At 37.6% G+C, this 19,180-nt stretch overlaps 1 long non-coding RNA gene across 1 annotated transcript; it reads left to right on the plus strand.

The window, feature by feature from the left end:
• The first annotated feature begins 5,136 nt into the window (after nt 1–5,136).
• LOC138347223 (uncharacterized) lies at nt 5,137–8,954 on the plus strand. The gene is made up of 2 exons (XR_011219980.1): nt 5,137–5,225; nt 8,680–8,954. It is a non-coding gene; the product is annotated as an uncharacterized lncRNA (long non-coding RNA).
• Nucleotides 8,955–19,180: the final 10,226 nt, after the last annotated feature.

The raw sequence follows: 19,180 nt of genomic DNA on the forward strand, positions 1-19,180 counted from the left end.
AGATGGTACAGGTATAAAAGAATGGAATATAGATGGTATGGCTGATGGCCAAATATATAACAAACTCCAAGAAATGGGTATGAATGTTACAGCTTACAAGTGGAAAGGTACAACTTATAAGCATGCAGCTAATAGGATAGTTGCGGGTTTTACCAGTACTTTAAGAAATTAGTGGGACAATTATCTCACAGATCTTAACAGGAATGATATTCTTAATGTAGTGGCAAGAAAGAATGTTGTTAAGACTGAAGGAGAACATACTATTACTACTTTAGAGGTAGAAGAAGATGCTACTGCCACCCTTCTCTACAGCATAGCAAAACATTTCGTGGGGATGACTTTTCCAAGGCACAAGTTTGGAAATATTAAAAAATCTTTACTGCAAGAAATTAACCGATTTCAGGTGGTATAAAGATATGTTTATAACTAAGGTCATGCTAAGAGATGACTGTAACAATGACTATTGGAAAGAAAGATTCCTTAGAGGATTACCTCCTCATTTTGCAGAAAAAGTTCGATCCAAAATAAAAGATTGATGTGAAGGAAAAATCCCATATTAAGAAATGACTCATTGTGATCTTACCAGCGTGATTGACTTCGTAGCTATGGAGCTATGTACCGACCTAAAGCTACATGAACAGCTTAACAAGGACCAAAATTTTTCTAGTAACGAGCTCGGAAGTTTTTGTCAAGACTTTGGTTTCCCTAGTCTAAAATCCCCTTCTTCAAAAAGGCTTCCAAAAATTGAACGAACAAAAAATTCGTCTCCTGAGAAGAAGTTCTGTAAAAGAAAAGGAACTTCTAGAGGCAAGAGAAGCAAGAAGGCTTCTCACAAAACATCAGATGAATGTTGGACTTGTGGAAAGTCAGGACACAAGTCTCCTGATTGTCGTAGAAACAAGAAAAAGAGAAAGAAGATCAATCTTCTTCAAAGAGAAAAAGAAACTAAAGAAAAGTTTCTAACTATTTTAAACGAACAAGAAACATAGTCAGAATTATCTTTAGAAGAAGAAAAGGAAGAAATTGAGGACGAAGAATTTCTCGATGTTGCTCAGGATGATACAAATAACAGTGAAAATGAATGCAACTGCGAAGGAGCATTTTGTCATTGTGACAACCAATCCGTTAGAGTTCTCTCTGAAGACTCTGTAGAAATCCTCTTTGCTACTATCGAGCACATTAAGTATGATGATGCTCGAAGAAGCTATCTTTTAGAACTCCAGAAGCTTGTTATCAAACAAAAGGATAAAGACATTACAAAGAATTTAACCCCTTTTAGCATGAATCAAATCATCCAAAGATACTTAACTAAGAAGGAAGAACCTTCTATTAGTGATCTTCGAGCAGAAGTAAACCTTCTCAAAGAAGAAGTTCGTGAAGTAAAGTCCAGACTTCACAAAATTGAAATTGATTCTCTAGAAAAACAATTTCTCAAAAATAATGAAGTCTGTTAAAGGAAAAGAGATTGCTACCTCAGAGGAAGAAGAATCCTCTGATCAAACAACCCCTTCTTCACTAAAAGGTATTAGTAAGACCTCAGAGTTCTCACATTATGATCAAACTTGTTATTCATTCTAATTTTGTACTTAACAAAATTGCTTTGTTAGACAGTGGTGCAGATCGTAATTGCATTGTTGAAGGACTTATTCCTACCAAGTACCTCCAAAAAGGAACTACTAAATTGTACAGTGCGACTGGTGAGCGTATCTGTATAAATTATAAACTTTCTAATGGTCATATCTGCAATGATGGTATCTGCCTTGCTAATGATTTTGTTATAACAAAAAAAATTAACGAGGAAATTATTTTTGGTATACCTTTTATTACCCAAATTAAACCTTATATTTAAGATTTTTATTCAATAAAAACAAAGAAAACATATTTTCTTTCCTTTTATCAAAAATCTTTCTCTTGAAGAAAGTAAATTTTTACATCAACAAACTGCTTTCAAAATAAACCAAATTTGCTTTTTGAAAGATAATATTAAAATTAAGAAAATTGAGCAAATTTTAAAAACCCAGAGATGGTTACTAAAATTACCAGTCTTCAAAAGAATTTTGAAAAAGAAATTTGCTCAGAATTTCCAAACAGTTTTTGGGATAGAAAATCTCGTATTATAAAATTACCACATATTGATGGATTTTGATGAAAAGGCCATCTCCACAAAATCTAGGCCTATTCAAATCAACCATGAATTAATGAAAATCTGTAAAAGAGAAATTCATACCCTCTTAAATAATAAAATTATTCGGCCTTCCAAATCTCCTTGGAGTTGTTCATCTTTCTATGTTAACAATGCAGCTGAACAAGAACGAGGTTCACCCAGACTGATTATTAACTATAAACCTTTAAACTACATTTTAAAATGGATTCGTTACCCGATTCCTAACAAAAGGGATCTTTTAAAAAGTACTTTTAAAGCAAATATTTATAGCAAATTTTATTTAAAATATGGTTTTTGGCAAATTCAAATTGCCGAAAAGGATAAATATAAGACAGCTTTCAATGTCTCATTTGGACAATATGAATGGAATGTCATGCCTTTTCGGCTTAAAAATGCCCCTTAAGAATTTCAAAATATTATGAATTCCATTTTCAATCATATTAGTCATATGTCAATTGTTTACATTGACGATGTATTAATCTTCTCCGAGGACATTGATTCTCATTTTAAACATTTAAATATTTTTTAAAAAAAAATTATTAAGCACAATGGTTTAGTCATTAGTTCTAAGAAAATAAAATTATTTCAAACAAAAATCAGATTTTTAGGGCATGATGTTTATCAAGGTACTTACAGACCTATTTGCAGATCTATTGAGTTTTCTGAAGAATTCCCCAATGTAATTTTGGATAAAACTCAGTTGCAAAGATTTTTTGGAAGTCTTAATTATGTAGCTAACTTTATTCCAAATGTAAGACACATTTGCAAACCTCTCTTTCACAGGTTAAAGAAGAATCCTTCGCCTTGGAATGATGAACGTACTAAGGCTGTAATCCTTCTTAAGAATATGGTTTACAACCTCCTCTAAGCCTGATTTCTTTATGATCGTTGAAACTGATGCTTTAGACATTGGATATGGTGGTATTCTTAAACAAAGAAAAAATCTCAATTCTCCTGAACAATTAGTTAGTTATTCCTCAGGAATCTGGAATTCCGCACAAAGAAATTATAGCACAGTCAAAAAGGAAATCCTTGCTATTGTTTTTTGTATTACTATGTTTCAAGACGACTTAGTCAATAAAGAATTTTTGCTTAGAGTAGATTGTAAATCTGCTAAAGAAATCCTCCAGAAGGATATTAAAAATATTGTTTCTAAACAAATCTTTGCCAGATGGCAAGCCTTATTATAAAGTTTCGATTTTCAAATCGAATTTATTAAAGGAGAAAATAATTCTTTGCGAGATTATATAACAAGAGAATTTTTGCAGGGAAAATATGAGGCCACTAATCAGGCCCATAGTGGGCAAGCAACGAGCTAGGTCCAGCTCAAGCGACCCAACTACAACAGGCCCATTTGCAAGAAAGCCTGAGTTGAATCCAACAAGACCTGATCCAAACAGGTATTCAGCCTTGTTGTTCTTACCGCCAATCATTCCTTTAGAACTTCCCCAGAGTTGTTCAACAAGGATGCTGGTAAAGAAGCCTTTTTCAAAAGATCAAGAACTCATCACTTCCTCTTCACCAAGCGGAGAACTCAGATTCTCTCAAAAGCAAACAAGCGAGTGCTATACAATGAAGCAGCCTCAGTGTTTTGCTGCAGCAGTTACTCCAAATAGCGCAAAGCAAGCTGCCAAAGAGAGAGAGAAATTTGAAATTATTTCTATGAATGTTTTCCCGGTCCTTGCCTTAGACAAGGAATATGAAAGTTGTGAGATAAAACATCTCTTAAAACCTATCAATACAAATAGGAATTACGTCGACGCTGATAATTCCTTGAAAACCAGAAGGTATTTTGAGTTCATCCTTGTAGATACCGGATTATTAGAAATTGAACATGAATTGGCTGACAAGTCTGATCCAGATAGTATTGCCTACTCAAAATTCACCATGAAGAAGATTTTATGTCCTTACAACTGGCCTGTAGATCACCTACAGACTCAAAATAATCTCTCTAAGAGGTTTAATCCACAAACCTACAATTGGTTCGACTACAAGAATACATGGCTAAATTTCCTGTATGTTAGACAAACTACTCATACATGGTTTGTGAAGTATTGTCCAGAGGTTGCAACCTCTATGATACAAAGATGGTTCTACGAATGGTGGAGCTTCTTTGGTGGAAATAAACAAGTTATGCCTCGACAGTTTGCTGAAAAGTACTCTCAATTTCAAATCGATGAAGGCATTTCAACCCTCCCAGAGAATATTAATCTCTGTAAGTATTTTATTAAAAAATGTTTATCTTATATTATAAGTTGGACGTTTGTTATCGCAGATTTTGACAAAATCAAATTTATTTCCAAAGAAATTCGAGTTAAAGGATGGTCTCCTTCTAAAAAGGAGACAATTACATCTTCAGGTAAGAAGATAGTACAAAATGGTTCACCCTCAAAGAGTGAATCAAAAAAGAGACTTCAGAGGTCTCTTTCAAAACAGGATAACAATCCAGATGAGGTTGCTATTAATCAACTCCTCGGGGAAGCATCCTCGCAAAGTGACGACAATGGTGATATGTGAAATCCAAAGTCTTTAGAAAATTAATATTTAAATCCTTTTGATTAATGATCTAATTGAGGTTGTTAAAAACCAGAATAATTAGTCTTTCTGGTAGAGATCTAAAAGATCGAAATTATCAAAGAAAGAAGCAAAGGAGTCTCAAAGAAGACAGAATCTTTGTTACCATAATCAGGATGAAATGAATTCATCACCAAAAGTAAAAGCAACTGTCATTTCTCTTTTCAAAAGAAGTGGAGCAGAATTAACGATGAATTATTATTGTCGACAAAATGGTAGACACAACTTTATCAAAAGAAAAAGATAAAGATGCTTTTCAAAAGAAGACAAGATACTTTGCTTTATCAAAAGCAACGGATGAAAATCAACAGCCAATCAAAAGAAGAACTTTTAGATTTTCATATCCCTTTGTCTCAACCCTTTGCCTATTTAAGGCATTACGTTTTATTGATGTAAGCATCAAAAAATTTACACTACAATTTTTCTTGAATGCTTCCTTTCTCTATGTAAACAATATGCTTATAATGGAATAAAGTCTTTTTTATTAGTAAGTTCTTCATTTTCTTCTTCTTTATTTTACTTCCGAACTTTCCCCGATGACCAAAATGGTATCACAGCCATGTTAATGGCACCCATTGTTAGCATGGGTGGCTAAACCCTTTGGTTGTCTTGGCTGATAGAAACCATGTGAGAAGATAGATAATGAAATAATCTTAACTTTGCTATTATCTTTCTAATGGATTATTGTATTTGATTCTTTATAATCTCTTGAAATTATCCTTGTTATTTTCTTATATAATATACATTGTTAATTTTGACTAAAATTATATGCTAAGGTTTCCTATTATCATGTTGAGGTTTTGTCTCTGCATAAGTCTGTGTATGCCGATTAATCTCCGGCTTAAAGATTTGGGTAGCCTAATGGTAGATCATTCTATGTCCAGTAAGACCAAGGAAGGGCAGGCAGCCGATCGTATGGTGATCCGTTCTACATTAAGACTTGCCAAAGACTTGTAAAATCCAACATAAGTGATAATAGTTAAGTAAAATCCAAAGCCTATTTAATTGTTTAAGTCATTGTAAACTTTTGTATTATTTAGATAATAACTGTTTTAATTTCTAAAGATTTTAAAGACCAATTGTAATCTTTCATTAGTTAGATAGTCTTTGTTAAAATTATTTCTAACATATTTCTTATCCTTGAAGTTCTTTCATGCCTAAAGATAACTGTTTGTTCTCATGAATAGCAACAATGTTGTTAACTCTGTTAATAGCTCTATATCTAAAGAAGATATGCGTTTACAAAATTGGTCTATTCCTAAAGAACCTGTTAATAAGATTTACCAGATAGGTAATTTCAGTTTATTTAAAAGTTTTAGTATAAAAACTTGTGAATCTACTTCTGCAGTTAATAATTCTTTAGAAACTATTAAATTGCTTATTGCTGCTAATTTTGATAGGTATAGAAAGGAGTTTAAATTCCTTCATATTGGTCTTGTTAAGGTTGCGGTTAAACATCTTTTCTGTAAAGGCCTTAATATTCCTTTTTGTTTAATGCTTAGAGATGCTAGACTTCTCAATGTTGAAGATTCTCTCCTAGGAATCTTAGAAAGTAACCTTGCTCAGGGACCAGTTTACTTCAATTGCTATCCCAATTTCTCAATAGAAATAGATGATCCAAATATTCTTGATACTTTGACCCTCAATGTCAAAACCAAGAATATGAATAGCAAGCTAGGAACCAGAGATCTAGCTGTAATATATCGGGTATATTACAAGGTGATGAAGACCACTATTGCCCCAAAGGCAATTAACTCTAGTCCCAAAGGTGTTACTATGCTTATGGAATCAAACCAAGAGCATTGCACTACTTTTGTGCCTATAATGTTAAAATGTAATGAGATCCTTTCCGACGAATGTTGGAAATTTCAATCCATCACAAAACCTCTTCCAATTCAACCTTCCAAGTCTTCTATTGAAAGTATCCTTCAGTTTTCATATGGATCTGTTAACCTAAAGTTTCTCAGATCTAATTCTTTCAATATTGAGTCTTCCAGTAAGAGAATGTCTATTTCTAGACCTTCTACTTCAAAAAACCGGGAGGGATATGAAGAATTGTATGAAATTTCAAAACAACATGGTATGTTTCGTGGGGTAGACTTCACCCAAACCATCCCCAAAGTTTATTATGACTCTTCTTTTGCAGGTAGTCCTACTCCTAGCGAAATGAAAGCCCCTTATCATAAGAAGAAAGATTCTATTGGAACCATTAAGTCAGTCGACAAATTTACTCCTGACTTAAAAAGGATCAATAAATAGTGGGGTAGCCCAAAGCATGCTTTAAAAAAGGCTTGGTATGTGGATACATACACTAAAGAATGGAGTCTTGTTCAAAGACAAATGGTTTAAAGATATGAAGAGATTTAAAACAGAAATTGAATTCTTCAAATGGTTCAAGCAACAGGTCAGATCGGTGAAAACAGTTCAACGCTTCATGTCCTTGTTAACAGATGGCACACCAAAGACAAAGTTATCGAAAGTGGTTGTAACGACCTGTTTAGTCATTTTGAGCAACAGACTTCAATTCTGGAAAAACTAGCAGAAGTGACGGACCCCACGACGGATCGTCAAGGGCACGATGGACCGTCGCAGGGTCTCGTTTCAAAACACTTAGAAAATCTGAAATTGGGTACTGAAAATCGACTCTCTGAACTTCGTGACGGAATGGCAGAACGGACCGTCACAGGCGTGACGGACCGTCACGGAGACTTCAGTGAAAATCCATTCTCTGAACTTTGCGATGACCTGCAGGACAAACCGTTGCAGGCACGATGGCCCGTCACAGGTTGCGCAAATCCCAGGCAGAGTCGGATTTCTGGTGAAGTTTTAAGGGGCATTTTTGGACTACTCTTTCCTTAATTATAGATTTCGTGTGGTTATATTAATAACTAAAATTCTTGAGGGGTTAAAAGAGGTAACCCTAAGTTAATTAGTGGGGTATTATTGCCATCTTTTATTCTTAATTATATACTAATTAGGGTAAAAGAAAGGGGGTTCGAATAAAGAAAATAGAAAGAACAAGAAGGGAGAGAGAAACGATCGAGAAGAAGAGGAAAACACCAAGCTTTGAGGATTAACTTGCTTGATCTCAATTCTTCGGTAGAGGTAGGTTATGGTTTTCATGCTATTCGTAGTAAACTCTTAATAGTGAATGATATGTGTTCGTAGTATTGTAAACCCTTCTATATGCTTAATTGTATGCTTGCATGAATGATGTGATTAAGTAATTATGAATAAATGAGCATGATGAAGCTATTGAATCTCAAATCTTTAAAAGAAACCCTAATCTACTTTGTTAATGATGATGCCTTGGTATAAAAGAAGGCTTGATGAATGAAAGTAGTGAGATTAGAGGATCGGGTGCCACGTTCCGGTACCAGGATAGTATATGAGGATCAGAGTGTCACGTTCCGACACTAGGATAGAATATGGATCGGGTGCCACGTTCCGGTACCAGGATAGTATATGAGGATCATAGTGTCACGTTCCGACACCAGGATAGAATATGGATCAGGTGCCACGTTCCGGTACCAGGATAGAATATGAGGATCAGAGTGTCACGTTCCGACACCAGGATAGAATATGGATCGGGTGCCACGTTCCGGTACCAGGATAGTATTTGAGGATTGGAGTGTCACGTTCCGACACGAGGGGAATAAAGATAAAGAATCTTGAAGGATATTAATATACTCAATCTAATAAACTTAATTCCCAAACGAGTATGGTATTGAGGCTTGAGCCCTCATGGATGAACTTGATGGTACTTATTGATGATTATAGTACTTTTTGTTGCTACATGTTGAGTTTTATAGTTTATTTATGACATTACTTGATACATACTGTTCTCTATTTTGAGTTGATCGATGATATCTACTCAGTACCCGTGTTTTGTACTGACCCGTACTTTTATTGTTTTCTTCTTATCTATTTGCGGAGTGTAGCAAACGTGCCGTCATCTTCGACTCAACAGTAATTCAAGCCAGTCTTACTACATCGGAAATTCAGGGTGAGCTAACACTTCTAGCTTGGACTGGATCTTCTTCTTCAAGTCATAATGCCTTGAACTTCCGACATGGACTAGCTTCTTATGTATTTTTTAGCTTCTTAGAATACTCTTAGTTTAGTAATTTGATTATAGATGTTCTTGTGATGATGACTTCCAGATTCTGGGGATAATGATAAGTTTTTGAGTTATAGAAGTTGATTATTGATTTTACTTATGAGTTTAAGTCTTCCGCATTACTTTCTGTTTATATTATATTGAAATGTTAAGGTTTAGATTGGTTGGTTCACTCACATAGGAGGGTAAGTGTGGGTGCCAGTCGCGGCCCGGATTTGGGTCGTGACAAACTTGGTATCAGAGCATTAGGTTCGTTGGTCTCATCACACCAGAACAGGTCTAGTAGAGTCTTAAGGAACGGTAGAGGGACGCCTTTACTTTTCCTTGAGAGGCTATAAGACATTAGGAAAAATTCACTCTTTCATTCATTCTTTCGTGCTACTACTTGATTCCAATTGGTATCTAGGCGATACGAATTGGTATCTGACCATCTTCACTCTCTTTCGCAGATGGTTAGAACTAGAGCAACGACTACGTCAACACTGACACCGGCAAGACAAGAAACAACTGAGCCAGCCACTGGGGCTGTGGCTCGAGGAAGAACAGCGGCGAGGGGCCGTGGAAGAGGTCGTGGGAGGACGTCCTCTAGGGGAAGAGGACGAACACGTAGCCCATCTGGTACTAGGGCAGTGACTTTTCCACCGACTGAGGAAGTAATAAGAGAAGGGGAGGATGGGGAAACCGAACAAGTGCAAAATGAGGAAATGCCACCCCAACCTACCCCAGAGATGATCACTCAGGTTCTGGCTTATCTTAGCGGGTTATCTGATCAAGGTCAGGCACCTCCAGTGGTTTCTGTGCCAACACCTCCGGTTTCAGAAGTACAACATGCGGCTACTATGGCTCCCCGCATGGATGTTCCATTGGACATAGGCGCATTTCCACGTCTGACTACTGGGCCTATAATGACAAATGATCAGCATGAACTTTTCAGTAAGTTCTTGAAATTTAAACCTCCGGTCTTCAAGGGTGCTGAATCGCAGGACGCTTATGATTTTCTGGTTGACTGTCACGAGCTACTACACAAGATGGGTATAGTAGAACAGTTTGGTGTTGAGTTCGTGAGTTATTAGTTTCAAGGGAACGCCAAAATGTGGTGGCGGTCACATATCGAGTGTCAACCAATAGAGGCACCACCTATGACTTGGGCCTCATTCTCTAGTTTGTTTATGGAGAAGTATATCCCCCGGACTTTGAGGGATAGGAAAAGGGATGAGTTCTAGAGCCTAGAGCAAGGTACGATGTCGGTTAATGCTTATGAGGCTAAGTTTCGTGCACTATCCAGATATGCCACTCAACTCTGTTTCAGTCTTCAAGAGCGGATTCGCCGGTTTGTGTAGGGGTTGAGGTCAAAATTGCGGATTTCGGCCTTACAGATAGCGGCAACGGCAAAATCCTTCCAAGAAGTGGTAGACTTTGTGATAGAAGTGGAAGGAGTGAAGCCAGACGACTTCACCACAACATCGACATCAAAAAGGTTTCGAAAGGGAGATGAGTTTAGTGGTTCTTACACTAAAGGACAGGGTTCGGGAAGTTACGCAGTTCGACCCATTCAGTCTTCACTACAGACTGTAGTTGGGGGTCCACCTCCGACCGGTCAACACTTCTCTGAGAGACCTATGCATGAACCCAGAGAGTGCTATGGATGTGGGGAGATTGGACATATTAAGAGATATTGTCCAAAACAGAGTTACAGACCTCCAAATGTTAGAGGCAGAGGTGGTCATGGCAGAGGCCGTTATTCTGGAGGACGTGGTGGTCGAGGAAATGCTGGTCACTAAAACGGCCGAGGTGATGGGCAAACTGGAGCCACTACATCACCACAAGGTAGGGGCAACGGACAGATGAACGATAGGGCCCATTGTTACGCTTTCCCTGGGTGGTCTGAAGCGGAGGCATCTGATGCTGTCATCAAAGGTAATCTTTTGGTTTGTGATCACATGGCTTCTGTTTTGTTTGATCCTGGATCCACATTTTCTTATGTATCTTCCTCATTTGCTAATGGTCTAAATTTACATTGTGAATTACTTGATATGCCTATTCGTGTATCTACTCCGGTGGGTGAGTCTCTGGTAGTTGAAAAGGTATATAGGTCTTGTTTGGTAAACTTTGTGGGGAGCAACACTTACGTAGATTTGGTTATCTTAGAAATGGATGATTTTGATGTGATTCTGGGTATGACATGGCTTTCTCCGCAAGTTGCAATCTTGGATTGTAATGCTAAAACGGTGACGTTAGCCAAGCATGGGATAGACCCGTTAGTGTGGGAGGGTGAATACACTTCCAATCCGGTCCGCATCGTCTCCTTTCTTCGTGCTAAGAAAATGATTAGTAAAGGGTGTTTAGCTTTCTTGGCACATCTCAAGGATGACACTACCCAAGTACCTTCGATTGAGTCGGTTTCAGTAGTTCGTGAGTTTCTGGATGTGTTCCCTGCAGATCTTCCTGGTATGCCACCGGATAGGGATATTGACTTCCGTATTGATCTTGAACCCAGTACTCGCCCCATTTCTATACCCCCTTATAGAATGGCTCCCGCGGAGTTAAGAGAGTTAAAATCACAACTTCAAGAGTTATTGAACAAAGACTTCATTAGACCAAGTGCATCTCCTTGGGGTGCTCCGGTTTTGTTTGTAAAGAAAAAGGATGGCAGTTTTCGAATGTGCATAGACTACAGACAACTGAATAAGGTAACCATAAAGAACAAGTACCCTCTTCCTCGCATTGATGACTTGTTTGATCAGTTACAAGGTGCTTGTGTCTTCTCTAAGATTGACTTGACATCCGGTTATCATCAATTGAAAATACGGGCAATGGATGTGCCAAAGACTGCTTTTCGAACGAGGTATGGGCATTACGAATTTGTAGTGATGTCCTTTGGTCTTACGAATGCCCCTGCTGCGTTCATGAGCTTGATGAACGGGATTTTTAAGCCACATTTGGATCTCTTCGTAATCGTATTTATTGATGATATATTGGTATACTCAAAGAGCAAGAAGGAACATGAAGAGCATTTGAGAATGGTATTGGAAATGCTAAGGGAGAAAAAGCTTTATGCCAAGTTCTCTAAGTGTGAGTTTTGGCTAGATGCAGTGTCCTTCTTGGGACACATGGTTTCTAAGAATGGAGTCATGGTGGATCCTTCTTAGATTGAGACAGTGAAGAATTGGGTAAGACCTACTAATGTGTCAGAAATAAGGAGCTTTGTTGGGTTAGCTAGCTACTACCGCCGATTCGTCAAGGGATTCTCTTCTATCGCCTCCCAATTGACAAACTTGACTAAGCAGAATGTCCCATTTGCATGATCGGATGAATGTGAGGAAAGCTTTCAGAAGCTCAAGACTTTGTTGACTACCGCACCTATCCTTACCTTGCCAGTAAGGGGAAAGAACTTCATTGTTTATTGTGATGCATCCTATTCTGGTTTGGGTGCAGTACTAATGCAAGAGAAGAGTGTGATTGCTCATGCTTCAAGGCAATTAAAGGTGCATGAACGTAACTATCCAACCCAAGATTTGGAATTGGCTGCGGTAGTGTTTGCATTAAAACAATGGAGACACTATTTATATGGGGTTAAGTGTGAGATCTATACGGATCATCGTAGCCTACTGTGTGTCTTTACTCAGAAAGATTTGAACTTAAGGCAGAGGAGATGGATGGAGTTACTAAAGGACTACGATATCACTATCTTGTATCATCCGGGGAAGGCGAATGTTGTGGCGGATGCTTTAAGTAGGAAGGCGGGAAGCATGGGAGTCTAGCTCACTTGCAAGCTTCTAGACGCCCATTGGCTAGAGAGGTTCAGACTCTAGCTAATGACTTGATGAGATTAGAAGTAAATGAGAAGGGAGGATTGTTGGCTAGTGTGGAGTCAAGATCTTCTTTTCTTGACAAAATTAAGGGAAAAGAGTTTGATGATGAGACACTAAGGCGAATCCAATATAAAGTATTGCGAGGGGAGGCTAAGGAAGCACAAATCGATGAGGAAGGTGTTTTGAGAATCAAGGGAAGGGTATGTGTACCCCGCGTCGATGATTTGATCAACACTATTCTGACAGAGGCTCATAGTTCAAGGTATTCTATACATCCGGGTGCAACCAAGATGTATCGTGACCTAAAACAACACTTTTGGTGGAGTAGAATGAAGCGTGACATTGTGGATTTTATTGCCAAATGTCCAAACTGTCAACAAGTAAAGTATGAACACCAAAGGCCCGGAGGAACACTTCAGAGAATGCCCATTCCGGATTGGATGTGGGAAAGGATTGCAATGGATTTTGTGGTTGGTCTTCCGAAGACAATGGGTAAGTATGACTCCATTTGGGTGATTGTTGATAGGTTAACTAAATCTGCTCATTTCATTCCGGTCAAGGTGACTTACAATGCAGAAAAGTTAGTCGAACTTTACATCTCGGAAGTGGTGCGATTGCATGGGGTTCCACTATCCATCATATCAGATAGAGGTACGCAGTTTACTTCTAAGTTTTGGAAAACATTGCATGCTGAATTGGGTACTAGGTTGGACCTTAGTACTGTGTTCCATCCCCAGACCGATGGTCAGTCTGAGCGAACGATTCAAGTGTTGGAGGATATGCTTCGTGCGTGTGTGATAGAATTTGGTGGCCATTGAGATAGCTTCTTACCCTTAGCGGAGTTCTCATACAATAATATATATCACTCAAGCATTGATATGGCTCCATTTGAAGCATTGTATGGTAGGAGATGTAGGTCTCCCATCGGTTGGTTTGATGCGTTCGAGGTTAGACCTTGGGGTACTGATCTCTTGAGGGATTCGATGGAAAAGGTGAAGTCTATTCAAGATAAGCTTCTAGCGGCGCAAAGTAGACAAAAAGAATATGCAGATCGAAAGGTTAGAGACTTAGAGTTCATGGAGGGTGAACAAGTCTTGCTGAAAGTTTCACCCATGAAAGGGGTGATGCGGTTTGGTAAAAGGGGTAAACTAAGTCCAAGGTACATTGGACCATTTGAAGTACTTAAGCGAGTAGGAGAGGTGGCTTATGAGTTAGCCTTGCCTCCAGGGCTGTCCGGAGTGCATCCGGTATTCCATGTGTCTATGTTGAAAAGATACCATGGGGATGGAAACTATATCATCCGTTGGGATTCAATTTTGCTTGATGAGAACTTGTCTTGTGAGAAGGAGCCTGTTGCGATTTTAAATAGAGAAGTTCACAAGTTGAGGTCAAGAGAGATTGCATCCATCAAGGTGCAATGGAAGAATCGACCCGTTGAAGAAGCCACTTGAGAGAAGGAGGCAGATATGCGAGAAAAATTGGTATCTATTGTAACGACCTGTTTAGTCGTTTTGAGCAACAGACTTCAATTCTGGAAAAACTGGCAGAAGCGACGGACCCCACGACGGACCGTCAAGGGAACGACGGACCGTCGCAGGGTCTCGTTTCAAAACACTTAGAAAATCTGAAATTGGGTACTGAAAATCGACTCGCTGAACTTCGTGACGGAATGACAGAACGGACCATCACAGGCGTGACGGACCGTCACGAAGACTTCAGTGAAAATCCATTCTCTGAACTTTGCGACGACCTGCAGGACGGACCGTCGCAGGCACGACGACCTGTCACAGGTTGCGCAAATCCCAGGCAGAGTCGGATTTCTGGTGAAGTTTTAAGGGACGTTTTTGGACTATTCTTTCCTTAATTATAGATTTCGTGGGGTTATATTAATAACTAAAATTCTTGAGGGGTTAAAAGAGGTAACCCTAAGTTAATTAGTGGGGTATTATTGCCATCTTTTATTCTTAATTATATACTAATTAGGGTAAAAGAAAGGGGGTTTGAATAAAGAAAATAGAAAGAACAAGAAGGGAGAGAGAAACGATCGAGAAGAAGAGGAAAACACCAAGCTTTGAGGATTAACTTGCTTGATCTCAATTCTTCGGTAGAGGTAGGTTATGGTTTTCATGCTATTCGTAGTAAACTCTTAATAGTGAATGATATGTGTGAGTAGTATTGCAAACCATTCTATATGCTTAATTGTATGCTTGCATGAATGATGTGATTATGTAATTATGAATAAATGAGCATGATGAAGCTATTGAATCCCAAATCTTGAAAAGAAACCCTAATCTACTTTGTTAATGATGATGCCTTGGTATAAAAGAAGGCTTGATGAATGAAAGTAGTGAGATTAGGGGATTGGGTGCCACGTTCCGGTACCAGGATAGTATATGAGGATCAGAGTGTCACGTTCCGACACCAGGATAGAATATGGATTGGGTGCCACGTTCTGGTACCAGGATAGTATATGAGGATCGGAGTGTCACGTTCCGACACCAAGATTGAATATGGATCGGGTGCCAAGTTCCGGTACCAGGATAGAATATGAGGATCGGAGTGTCACGTTCCGACACAAGGATAGAATATGGATCGGGTGCCACATTCCGGTACCAGGATAGTATATGAGGATCGGAGTGTCACGTACCGACACGAGGGGAATAAAGATAAAGAATCTTGAAGGATATTAATATACTCAATTTAATAAACTTAATTTCCAAACGAGTGTGGTATTGAGTCTTGAGCCCTGATGGATGAACTTGATGGTACTTATTGATGATTATAGTACTTTTTGTTGCTACATGTTTAGTTTTATAGTTGATTTATGACATTACTTGATACATACTGTTCTCTATTTTGAGTTGACCAATGATATCTACTCAGTACCCGTGTATTGTACTGACCCCTACTTTTATTGTTTTCTTCTTATTTATTTGTGGAGTGTAGCAAACGTGCCGTCATCTTCGACTAAACAGTAATTCAAGCCAGTCTTACTACATCAGAAATTCAGGGTTAGCTAACGTTTCTAGCTTGGACTGGATCTTCTTCTTCAAGTCATGATGCCTTGAACTTCCGGCATGGACTAGCTTCTTATGTATTTTTTAGCTTCTTAGAATACTCTTAGTTTAGTAATTTGATTAGAGATGTTCTTGTGATGATGACTTCCAGATTCTGGCGATAATGATAAGTTTTTGAGTTATAGAAGTTGATTATTGATTTTACTTATGAGTTTAAGTCTTCCGCATTACTTTCTGTTTATATTATATTGAAATGTTAAGGTTTAGATTGGTTGGTTCTCTCACATAGGAGGGTAAGTGTGGGTGCCAGTCGCGGCCCGGATTTGGGTCGTGACAGTGTTACTCCGCCTATTGAAGGCTTAAACGTCCCTTATAGGAAGGATGTTCATAAGGCAGCTCCTTTTAAAAAGCCCTAAGTACACAAAGAAAAGGACTTTGTTACTGTTGAAGAGATAAACAAGGTTTTTGAACGGTATAAATATACCAACCAAGTCCTTCATGTTGTTTCGAAACAAATAGAGGAATCAAAGTATAATTACAGTGGTACCAGCCAAATTGGTAATAAACCCAGTTCTTCCAAATCAGGTTTCAATCTATAAACCAATCCTATATTCAAAATCCATAAATTTTCCCCAGAAGATTTTCCTTAGCCAACCAGTGAGTTTAATAACTCCCCTGAGATCCTTGAAGTAAAATAAAGAAGAAGCAAATGAAGAACTTATTAATAAAGAAGACTTTATTCAATCATAAGCATAGTGTTTACATAGAGAAAGGAAGCATTCAAGAAAAATTGTAGACTAAATTTTCTGATGCTTACATTAATAAAATATAATGCCTTAAATAGGCAAAAGGGTTGAGACAAAGGGATAAGAAAATCTAAAAGCTCTTCTTTTGATTGGTTGTTGATTTTCGTCTGTTGCTTTTGATAAAGCAAAGTATCTTGTCTTCTTTTGAAAAGCATCTTTATCTTTTATCTTTTGATAAAGTTGTGTATACCATTTTGTCAGCAATAATAATTCATCTTTTATTCTACTCCACTTCTTTTGAAAAGAGAAATGACAGTTGCTTTTACTTTTGGTGATGAATTCATTTCATCCTGATTATGTTAACAAAGATTCCGTCTTCTTTGAGACTCTTTTGCTTCTTTCTTTGATAATTCCGATCTTTTAGATCTCTATCAGAAATACTAATTATTCTAGTTTTTAACAACCTCAATTAGAACATTAATCAAAAGGATTTAAATATGAATTTGCTAAAGCCTTTGGATTTAGCATTTCATCATTGTCGTCACTTTGCGAGGATGCTTCCTCGAGGAGTTGATTAATAGCAACCTCATCTAGATTGTTATTAAGTTCTGAAAGATCCCTCTCAAGTCTCTTTTATAATTGACTCTTTGAGGGTGAAGCATTTTGTACTATCTTCTAACCTTAAGATGTAGTTGTCTCCTTCTTAGCAGGAGACCATCCTTTAACTCGGATTTCTTTGGAATGAAATTTGATTCTGTCAAAATCTGCGATAACAAACGTCCAACTTATAATATAAGATAAACGTTTTTTAACAAAATACTTACAGAGTTTAATATTCTCTAGGAGGGTTGATATGCCTTCATCGATTTGAAATTGAGAGTACTTTTCAGCAAATTGTCGAGGCATAACTTGTTTAATTCCACCAAAGAATCTCCACCATTCGTAGAACCATCTTGGTATAATAGAGGTTGCAACCTGTGGACAATACTTCACAAACCATGTATGAGTGGTTGGTCTAACACATAGGAAATTTAGCCATGCATTCTTGTAGTCGAACCAATTGTAGGTTTGTGGATTAAACCTCTTAGAGAGATTAATTGGAGTCTGTAGGTTATCTACGGGACAATTGTAAGGAGATAAAATCTTCTTGATGGTGCATTTTGAGTAGGCAATACTATGTGGATCAGACTTGTAAGCCAATTCATGTTCAATTTCTAATGATCCGGTATCTACAAGGATGAACACAAAATACCTTCTGGTTTTCAAGTAATTATTAGTGTCGACATAATTCCTATTTGTATAGATAGGTTTTAAGAGATGTTTTATATCATAACTTTCATATTCCTTGACTAAGGCAAGGACCGGGAAAACATTCAGAGAAATGATTTCAAATTTTTCTCTCTTTGGGAGCTTGCTTTGCGCTATTTGGAGTAACTGCTTCAGCAAAACTCTGAGGCTGCTTCATTTTATAGTAGTCGCTTGTTTGCTTCTGAGAGAATCTGAGTTCTCCGCTTGGTGAAGAGGAAGTGCCGGGTTCTAGGTGTTTTGAAAAAGTCTTCTTTTCCAGCATCCCTGTTGAAAAACTCTGGGAAGTTCTAAAGGATTGATTGGCGGTAAGCACGCCAAGGCTGAATACATGTTTGGATCAGGTCTTGTTGGATTCAACTCAGGCTTTCTTGCAAATGGGCCTGTTCTAGTTGGGTCGCTTGAGCTGGACCTAGCTGGTTGCTTGCCCGCTATGGGCCTGATTTGTGGCCTCATATTTTCCCTGCAAAAATTCTCTGGTTAGATAATCTGGCAAAGAATTATTTTCTCTTTTAATAAATTCGATTTGAAAATGGAAAATTGATAATAAGGCTTTCCATCTGGCAAAGATTTGTTTAGAAACAATATTTTTAACATCCTTCTGGAGGATTTGTTTAGCAGATTTGCAATCTACTCTAACCAAAAATTCATTATTGACTAAGTCGTCTGGAAACATAGTAATACAAAGAACAATATCAAGGATTTCCTTTTTGACCGTGCTATAATTTCTTTGTGCGAAATTCCAGATTCCCGAGGAATAACGAACAAATTATTCAGGAGAATCGGGATTTTTTCTTTATTTAAGAATACCACCATGCCCAATGTCTGAAGCATCAGTTTCAACGATCATAAAGAAATCAGGGTTAGAGATACCTATACAAGGGAGGTTCTTAACCATATTCTTAAGAACGATTACAGCCTTAGAATGTTCATCATTCCAAGGCGAAGGATTCTTCTTTAACCTATCAAAGGTAGGTTTGCAAATGTGCCTAACTTTTGGAATAAAGTCAGCTACATAATTAAGTCTCCCAAGAAATCTTTGCAACTGAGTTTTATCCAAAATGACATTGGGGAAATTGTCAGAAAACTCAATAGATCTGCAAATAAGTTTGTAAGTACCTTGATAAAGACCATGCCCTAAAAATCTGATTGTTGTTTGAAATAATTTTATTTTCTTAGAACTAATGAGTAAACCATTGTGCTTAATAATTTAAAAAAAAATTTAAATGTTTAAATGAGAATCAATGTCCTCGGAGAAGATTAATACATCGTCAATGTAAACAATTGACATATGACTAATATGATTGAAAATGGAATTCATAATATTTTGAAATTCTAAAGGGGCATTTTTAAGCCCAAAAGGCATGACATTCCATTCATATTTTCCAAATGGGACATTGAAAGTTGTCTTATATTTATCCTTTTCGGCAATTTGAATTTGC

Source organism: Solanum lycopersicum, chromosome 3 (assembly GCF_036512215.1).
Source record: "Solanum lycopersicum chromosome 3, SLM_r2.1".
Taxonomy (NCBI): Eukaryota; Viridiplantae; Streptophyta; class Magnoliopsida; order Solanales; family Solanaceae; genus Solanum; species Solanum lycopersicum.